Here is a 9407-nt window from a genome sequence, read left to right on the forward strand (position 1 = left end):
GAAACTTACATTATTGATTTTAGATCTTTCTTCTGTTCTTATATGCATTTTATGGTATAAATTTTTCTATGTAGTGTTTTAGCTGTAGCTAATTCATGATACTTTAAAATCTCTCTTAACATTTCTTCTTTGACTCATGGTTTAATTAGAATTACATTATTTAATTTCCAAATATTTTGTGATTTTCTGCTATCTTTCTGTTCTTTATTTCTAGTATAATTTTATTGTGATCTAAAGGCAGATTTTGTATGATTTATATTATTTTAAATTTAAGATGTGTTTTATGACCCAAATATGGTCTATCTTGGTGACTCCCATGTAAACTTGAAAAGAATGTATATTCTGCTGTTTTAGGATGGAGTGTTCCATAACTGACAACCAGAGAAAGTTGATTAATAGTGTTGTTCAGGTTATCTATAGCCTTAATAATATTCTGCCTGAATGATCTATAAATTACTGACAGAAGCATGTTGAAGTCTCCAAGAATAATAGTAAATTTCTCCATTTGTCCTTTCCTTTCTATCAGTTTTTTCCTCATGAATTTTGATGCTCTGTATTTAGGTACATACACATTAATGATGGTTATGTCTTCTTGATGAATTGACTCCTTTATCATTATATAAATTTTATCCCTGATAATTTTTCTTATTCTGATGTTTGCTTATCTGACATTAATATACTACTCCAGCTTTCTTTTGATTAATGTTATCATGGTATCTTTATCTCTTTATATTTAACTTCTTTGAGTCTTTAAATTGAATTTTTTATAGTCATATAGTTGGTCTAGTTTTTCTATACACTCTGACAATCTGTTTTTAGTTGGCATGTTCAGACCACTCACATGTAAAGTATTCTTTATATAGTTGGATTAATATCTACCTTCTATGTAACTGATTTCTATTTAAGTTTCCACTGTTTCTGTTTTCTTATTATTTTCTACCTTCTCTGATTTAATTAAGCATTTTATTGATTCCTTTTTATATTTTCTCTCAGCATATTTATACTTCTTTTTTAAAAATTTCAGTGCTTATCCTAGGTTTAAAATACATTTTTAAAATTAATCTTAGTTCATTTCAGATAACACTGTACTGTTTCACACGTAGTATTCCAAGTGTCATAACAGAATATTCTCAATTCCTTGTGACCTTAAATTTATTTATTTTATTACCTGTATGCTTTAATCACCCAATACAGTGTTGCTATTAATATTTTAAAGAAACAATTATATTTTAGGTGGATTAATAATAAGAAAAAGAAAAGATTTTATTTTATCTTCAATTATTTCTTATCAGACTCTTTTTTTCCCAGTGAAAATTAAAACTTCTGATATAGACACGGAGGCCGGGAGGGAAGTGCGGGCGGAGGCCTGAGCCGGAGCCGGAGCCGCAGCCGGTCTGGGGCCCAGGGCTGTGGGGCCGCTGGGTGTGGCCGCTCCGTGTGGCTGCGATGGCGACTCCGTGGGGAGGCCTCCCGCGTCTCGGCTCCTTGCTCAGCCTGTCCTGCCTGGCGCTGGCGGTGCTGCTGCTGGTGTGGACGGCCGACGCCGCCAAGAATTCGAAGGATGTTCCGTGTAAATGTATTTGTCCTCCCTATAAAGATATTCCTGGACATATTTATAATAGGAACATATCCCAAAAAGATTGCGATTGCCTTCATGTTGTGGAGCTCATGTCTGTGAGGGAGCCTGACATAGAAGCATACTGTCTGCGCTGTGAATGCAAATATGAGGAAAGAAGCTCTGTAACAATCAAGGTTACCGTTATAATTTACCTGTCCATTTTGGGTCTTCTACTTCTGTACATGGTGTACCTTACTCTGGTTGAGCCCATACTGAAGAGACGCCTGTTTGGACACTCACAATTAATACAGAGTGATGATGATGTTGGGGATCACCAGCCATTTGCAAATGCCCACGATGTGCTGGCCCGCTCCCGCACTCAAGCCAATGTGCTGAACAAGGTAGAGTATGCCCAGCAGCGCTGGAAGCTTCAAGTTCAAGAGCAGTGGAAGTCGGCCTTTGACCGTCATGTTGTCCTCAGCTAATTCAGAATCAAATTCAAGGTAACTAGAAAGCAACAATGCAGGCAACTGGAAAAAACTGACTGATTTTTCCTGGGTTTTGTTTTAACACCCTGTTGATTTCACCAACTCTTGCTGGAAAATTCAAAACCCGAAACAGAAATGTGCTTGGAATTTTTTTTCTTGTTAACATATTAATAGAGACATTTTTTAAAGCACACACCAAGTCGCCAATAAACCTTATCCTATTTGTGACAAAAAAAACTTCTGATATATATATATATATATATATATATCAGAAGTTTTTTTATATATAAATTTATATATATATATATAAATGTATATATATAACATATATTATATGTTATTTATTATACCTAAAGATCTTACTGTTAGGGCAGGTTTACTGGCAATTATTTCTCATTTTTTCCCCTTATAAAGGCTTTATTTCTCCTTCATTGTTTTTAAAAAGTTCTTTATTGTTTAAAGTATTACATATGAATCCTTTTTCCTTCATTGACCTCTCCCCACTTGTTCCCACCCCCTCCCCCCTGGCACATGCCCTCATCCCCCCCATTGACTGTGTCCATGGGTTACACTTATATGCATGCATACAAGTCCTTTGGTTGATCTATCCTCCCCCCCCCACTACCCTCCCCCATGCCTCCTGAAGTTGGATGGTCTGTTCGATACTTCTATGTATCTGGACCTATTTTAGTTCATCAGTTTATTTTCATTATATTCCACAAATGAGTGAGATCATGTGATATTTATCTTTCCCCGACTGATTTATTTCACTCAGCATAATGCTCTCCAGTTCCATCCATGCTGTTGCAAATGGTAAGAGCCCCTTCTTTTTTATAGCAGAGTAGTATTCAATTGTGTAGATGTAAAACAGATTTCTAATCCACTCATCTGCTGATGGGCACTTAGGCTGTTTCCAAATCTTAGCTATTGTAAATTGTGCTGCTATGAACATAGGGGTGCATATATCCTTTCTGATTGGTGTTTCTAGTTTCTTGAGATATATTCCTAGAAGTGGGATCACTGGGTCAAGTGGAAGTTCCATTTTTAATTTTTTGAGGAAACTCCATACTGTTTTCCACAGTGGCTGCACCAGTCGGCATTCCCACCAGCAGTGCACAAGGGTTCCTTTTACTCCGCATCCTTGCCAGCACTTGTCTTTTGTTAATTTGCTGATGATAGCCATTCTGACAGGTGTGAGATGGTACCTCATTGTCATTTTGATTTGCAACTCTTGGATAATTAGTGACTTTGAGCATGTTTTCATATGTCTCTTGGCCTTCTGTATATCCTCTTTCATAAGGGGTCTATTTAGGTCTTTTGCCCATTTTTAGATTGGATTGTTTATCTTCTTTTTGTTAAGTTGTACGAGTTCCCTATAAATTTTGGAGATTAAACCCTTATCGAATATAACATTGGCAAATATGTTCTCCCATGCAGCGGGCTTTCTTGTTTTGTTGATGGTTTCTTCACTGGATGTAGAATTCTAGATTGGAGAAGTTTTTTCCAACACTTAAATACTTCATACCACTCTCTTATTGCTACATGTTTTCTGCCAAGAAGTTCACACTGTAATTCTTCTCATTATTTCTCTATAAATAAGGTATTTTCTTTTCCTGACTTCCTTCCAGATTTTTTCATTGCCTTTGTTTATGTGCAGATTGAATATACTATTTCTAAATATAGCTTTTACAAAATTTACGTTGGTTAGTGTTCTCTGATATTCCTGAATCTGTGATGTATCTGTCATTAATTTGGAAAGTTCTTCACAATTATTACTTTAAATGTTTTCTCTGCTAGATTCTCTCTTTCTTCTTCTGGTATTCTAATTACATATATGTTACATTTTTTATATTGTTCCACAGTTCTTGGATATTCTGTTCTGCTTTTTCTTTATTTTCTTTGCATTTCACTTTGGAAAGTTTCTATTGACCTATCTTCAAGTTTTTCTTCAGATGTGTTGCATCTACTAATGAGCCAGTCAAGGCACTTCTGTTTCTGTTTGTATTTTATTTTTTTTATTTCTAGAATTTCTTTGATTATTTCTTAGAGTTTCTATATCTCTGCTTACAATACACATTTGTTCTTTTATGTTATATACTTTACCCATTAAAGACATATTACTCATGGTTATATTAAATTATTTGTCTGATATTCCACATCTGTCTCATATCTGAGTATAGTTTTGATGTTTGCTTTGTCTCTTCAGACTATTTATTGCCTTCTGGTAAGCTTTGTACTTTTTTTGTTGTTGAAAGGTAGTTGTATTGAGTAATAAAATTGGGGTAAATAGTCTTTGAGTGTGAGGATTTATGTTAACCTGAATAAGAGGTGGGCTGTGTTAAATGTTTATTGTAGCTATAGGTACTAGAATCTTCAAAATCGTCTCATGTCCTTATTTTTATTTCCCATCTTAGCTTTGGGGCTTCTCAGAGAGTGTTTCTTTTTTAAAAAAATATGTTTGTATTTATTTTAGAGAGAGAGGGAGAGGGATAGAGATATAGAAACATCGATGAGAAAGAAACATTGATCAGCTACCTCCTGCATGCCCCATACTTGGGATCGAGCCTGCAACCAGGGCATGTATCCTGACCAGGAATCGAACCGGGACTTCTTGGTTCATGAGTCACTGCTCAACCATTGAGCCACACTGGCCAGGTGAGTCTTGTTTCTTGCATCTTTTTTAGTTCTTACCCATTGTTATATAGATTGGAGCTTTGTTGGTTTGGCTGTAGGATATGAGGGACAGGACGCATTCTACAACTTTCTGATTAAGTTTCAGTCTTTAATAGGGTCTGTGTCTCAGTTCTGTGGCCTTTACAAATGCTTTGGTCCCTCCAGTGGCATATTTTCTTTCTTTCCTGCTACTCCTTTCCTAGACTGCAACATTCCTAATCTATTTCCTTAAAGCCCTGTTCTCTGATTATTATCTCTCTCTCATCCCTTTAGGTGAGAGGCCAGGAAAGCTGTAGGAGATGATTGCGGACAAATTCCCCTTCCCATCCAGGATAAGATTTCAGAATTATGTTCTGGTGAAGTATTTTACCCTGGAGAGTAGACCTTTGTTACAAGAAGGTCACAAGAGTGTTTAGTAATGGTTACTTCCCGCCCCCCCCCCCGCCCCCCTGACTGCCCCGCACCATGCTAGAGCCAGGAGGGATCTATACTAATAAAATGGTAATATGCTAATTAGACTGGATAGACCGGACGTCATTCCAGGAGTCCTTCCTGACAAAGCCAGGGGTGTGGCCGGCCTATAAACCACCCACGGCCCCTCCCCCAAGCTGGCCCCACTTCCCAGCAGGGACCCCCCACCCTGATCCGGGGCCCCCTTCAGGGCAGGCCAGCTAGCCCCTACCCATGCACCAGGCCTCTATCTTATATAATAAAAGGGTAATATGCAAATTAACCCTAACTGCAGAGTGACCAGAACAACCACTGGACCAGTCACTATGAGGCACACTTTCCCCAGCCGGAAGGCTCCAATTGCCTAATGGCCACCTGTGGCAGGGGCGGAACCATCAAGTGGGTGGTAACAGCTGACCTCTCGGTCCCTTCCCGTGGCTGTCAGGCACCAATCACTTGATGGTGAACGGGGAACTGGGGGTGGGTGGTGACGGGAGGCAGGGCCATCTGCAGGCAGCTGGGGAAGATGGCCCTGTTCATAGGCCAGGCCTAGGGACCATACCCATGCACAAATATATAAAATTTGATTCCTTACCCTAAGAACATAGTGGGGCTCCTAGAGGGAAAGTTCATTATTGTGTAAGCAAATATTGGCAGCTCTGTCACTCTGCATGTGTCTGTCTTTCCAGAATTCAGAGTAGCATTTTTAAAAGGTAAAACTAAAACACTCAGGAAACCTGAAATCAGAGAGTCTGCTTCAACAGACAAAAGAAGAAGAAAGATGTTTTGAAATTCTACTTGAGGTTCTCTTTGTGGAGCCCAATCACTTTAAAGACAGGAAAGATGAAATTCAGAGAGCCCTGTTTCTCCAAGTTAATATCTCCTGTATCCTTTAGTTAGGCAAGTCAAATATTTATTCTCCCATAACTTTCTCAAGATTCCCTACTGACCTTTATTACTGCTAACCAGCTTAGATCGAATAGATCCAACTGTTCATCAGACATGGATTTACCTGGTGAAAACACAGAAATGTCCTGATTGGACTCTTTAGGTATAAAAGAAGAGTTAACAATCTGAATGAATTGTTGGAGAATTGGGGTTCTTCTAATAAAGAAAAGGGGTTTAATAAAAGCTTTGTTTGCTTTCAAATAGAAGCAGGGGCTACCAAATATTTGCAGTCTATAGAGCTGTTAGGTATTCTGCTTGCATTTATTTTTCTCACCTTTCATATTTTATGCAACCTCGTTCCTGTTCTGCTTCTGATTTTAACAAGAAAATTGCAAACTTGTTCCCAGTGTGCTTTAAACACATTTCAATACAAGTTGTAAGTGGCTCTTCTTCCAAGACTTCACTCTTTCCTGGTCCAAGGTTGTGGTTTTGCTGTGAATAGTTTCAAGGGGTTTCACAAAAGCCCTACAAACCCAAGTTTCTGTGTTTAATATTGATCTGGCTCTCTGGCAGATTTTACTTTTCATTTTACATTCGATTACATTTGTGTAAGAGTTATTTTTAAGTAAAAGATGTCTGACTAACCTGTACTTAAAAGTGAGTTGGGATTCACTACAAAGCAGTGACAGTACAAAATGCTGCAGAGGATGTAGGCCAACAGGAACCCTTATTCATTGCTAGTGGGAATGCAAAATAGTATAGCCTCTTTAGCAGACTGTAGGGTGGTTTCCTACAATACTAAACATATTCTTACCATGAGACCCAGCAGTCACATTCCTCGGTATTTACCCAAATGAGTTGAACATTTATATCCACACTAAACTTGCACATGGATGTTTATAGAAGGTTTATTCATAATTGCTAAAACTTGGAAGCAACCAAGATGTCCTTCAGTAGGTGGTGGATGAATAAACTATGTGGTATATCAGATAATGCAATATGATATTATTCAGTGCTAAGAAGAAAGAATCTATGGAGGAAACTTAAATGCATATTACTAGGTGAAAGAAGCTAATCTGAAAAGGCTACATACTATATGATTCCAACTATATGACATTCTGGAAAAAGCTAAACTATGGGGGATGGTAGTCAGGTAAGCAAAAATAGTACAACAAGAGCATAGAATGGAGTAAAGACAGTCTTTTCAATAAATGGTGTTGGGAAAATTGGACAGATACATGCAAAAAAATATGAAACTAGACCACCAACTTACACCATATACAAGGATAAGAATGGATAAAAGACTTAAATGTAAGTTCTGAAACCATAAAAATCTTATAAGAAACCATAGGCAGAAAAATCTCAGACATCTCTGGTAGCAATATATTTAAGGATACATCTCCTAGGGCAAAGAAAACTAAGGAAAAAATAAACAAATGGGACTACATCAAAATAAAAAACTGCTGCACAGCAAAAGAAACCATCAACAAAATGAAAAGAGAGCCCACTGTATGGGAGAACATATTTGTCAATGATGCATCTGATAAGCAGTTAATTTCTAAAATTTTTAAGGAACTCATACAACTTAACAAAAGGAAGACAAACAATTCAATTAAAAAAATGGGCAAAGGACCTAAATAGACACTTCTCCAAAGTGATTATACAGATGGCCAAGAGACATATGAAAAAATGTTCAAAGTCACTAATCATCAGAGAGATGCAAATTAAAACAACAATTAACTATCACCTCACACCTGTCAGAATAAATGACAAGTGTTGGTGAAGAGGTGAAGTAAAGGGAACCCTATTACACCGCTGGTGAGGATGCAGACTGGAGCAGCCACTATGAAAAACAGTATGGAGTTTCCTCAAAAAAATAAAATATGGAACTCCCATTTCACCCAGTGATCCCACTTTTAGGAATATATCCGAAACACCTACCAGAAAGAATGTATACACACCTAGGTTCATAGCAACACACTCTACAATAGCTAAGATCTGGAAACAGCCCAAGTAGACGAGTGGCTAAAAAAGCTGTGGTACATTTACACCATGGAATACTATTCAGCTGTAAAAAATAAGGATCTATTACCCTTTGAGACAGCATGGAGGGATCTAGAGTATTATGCTAAGTGAAATAAGCCAGTCAGAGAAAGACAAGTATCACATAATCTCACTCATATGTGGAATCTAATGGACAAAATAAACTGATGAACAAAATAGATCCAGAGACATAGAAGCATAGAAAAAATGCTGGAATCTCAGAGGGAAGGTGTGGCTGGGTGGGAAGAAATAAACCAAAGAATTTATATTCATATATAACAACTGGACTCAGACAATAGTGTGGTGAAGGCCTGGGAGGGAGGTGGGTTTGAGGTAGAGAGGCTCAATAGGAAAAAGGGGGGATATCTGTAATATTTTCTTTTTTTTTTTTTTTTAATATATTTTATTGATTTTTTACAGAGAGGAAGGGAGAGAGACAGAGAGTTAGAAACATCGATGAGAGAGAAACATCGATCAGCTGCCTCCTGCACATCTCCTACCGGGGATGTGCCCGCAACCCAGGTACATGCCCTTGACCGGAATCGAACCCGGGACCCTTCAGTCCGCAGGCCGACGCTCTATGCACCGAGCCAAACCGGTTTCGGCATGTAATATTTTCAATAATAAATATAAATTTAAGAAAACAAAGTATAAGACAATCTACTAGATGGATGAAAGAAATATTACTAATTTTATCTATTTTTATCTAACCTTTTTAAAAAATCTTATTTTTTGTATCTTTTAGTTCAGAAGTACATGCATTTCATTTATAAAGGAATGCATAGAGAGTGAACATTATGTTAAAAATGTTACTGGATGTGCATTCAAAATGATTTGGAGACTATGTGATATTCTATTTTATTAAAATGTTTTAGCCAAATAAATTTTTTTAAAAAATTTAAAACATTCTTCAGAGACATCATGTGGAAACTTCATGAGTTCATTCTATGAACATCCAGTGTCCTCCTGAAAAATGAGGTTGTTTCAGACTTTTCAAAATAACTGACAATATAATAATCACCTTTGAACATATAACTGTGGGTGTAAATGAATATTACTTTAGAATGAGTACCTAGAAATGGAATTGTAGTGTCAAATGGATTTCATGTTTATAACTTTAAATATATATGTCCAATTTCCATCTGCAAATATGCTATGAATTTAAAACTCTATCTAGTAGTACTTGAAAGAGCTTGGCTTGTTACAACTTGAAACTTAATTAAACATTTTAAATTATAATTTTCTCAACATTCAAATAGCTATGCTTTTTTCTGTATATGAGTAATGCATATTAATGGAAAACATTC

General features: G+C 37.0%; 1 pseudogene across 1 annotated transcript; it reads left to right on the forward strand.

The window, feature by feature from the left end:
* Window positions 1-1370: 1370 nt before the first annotated feature.
* LOC102420997 lies at window positions 1371-2283 on the forward strand (annotated as a pseudogene). The gene has a single exon (XR_001349875.1). The product of XR_001349875.1 is annotated as a transmembrane protein 9B pseudogene (transcript).
* Window positions 2284-9407: the final 7124 nt, after the last annotated feature.

This window comes from Myotis lucifugus, unplaced genomic scaffold (assembly GCF_000147115.1).
Source record: "Myotis lucifugus unplaced genomic scaffold, Myoluc2.0 scaffold_192, whole genome shotgun sequence".
NCBI classification, from domain to species: Eukaryota; Metazoa; Chordata; class Mammalia; order Chiroptera; family Vespertilionidae; genus Myotis; species Myotis lucifugus.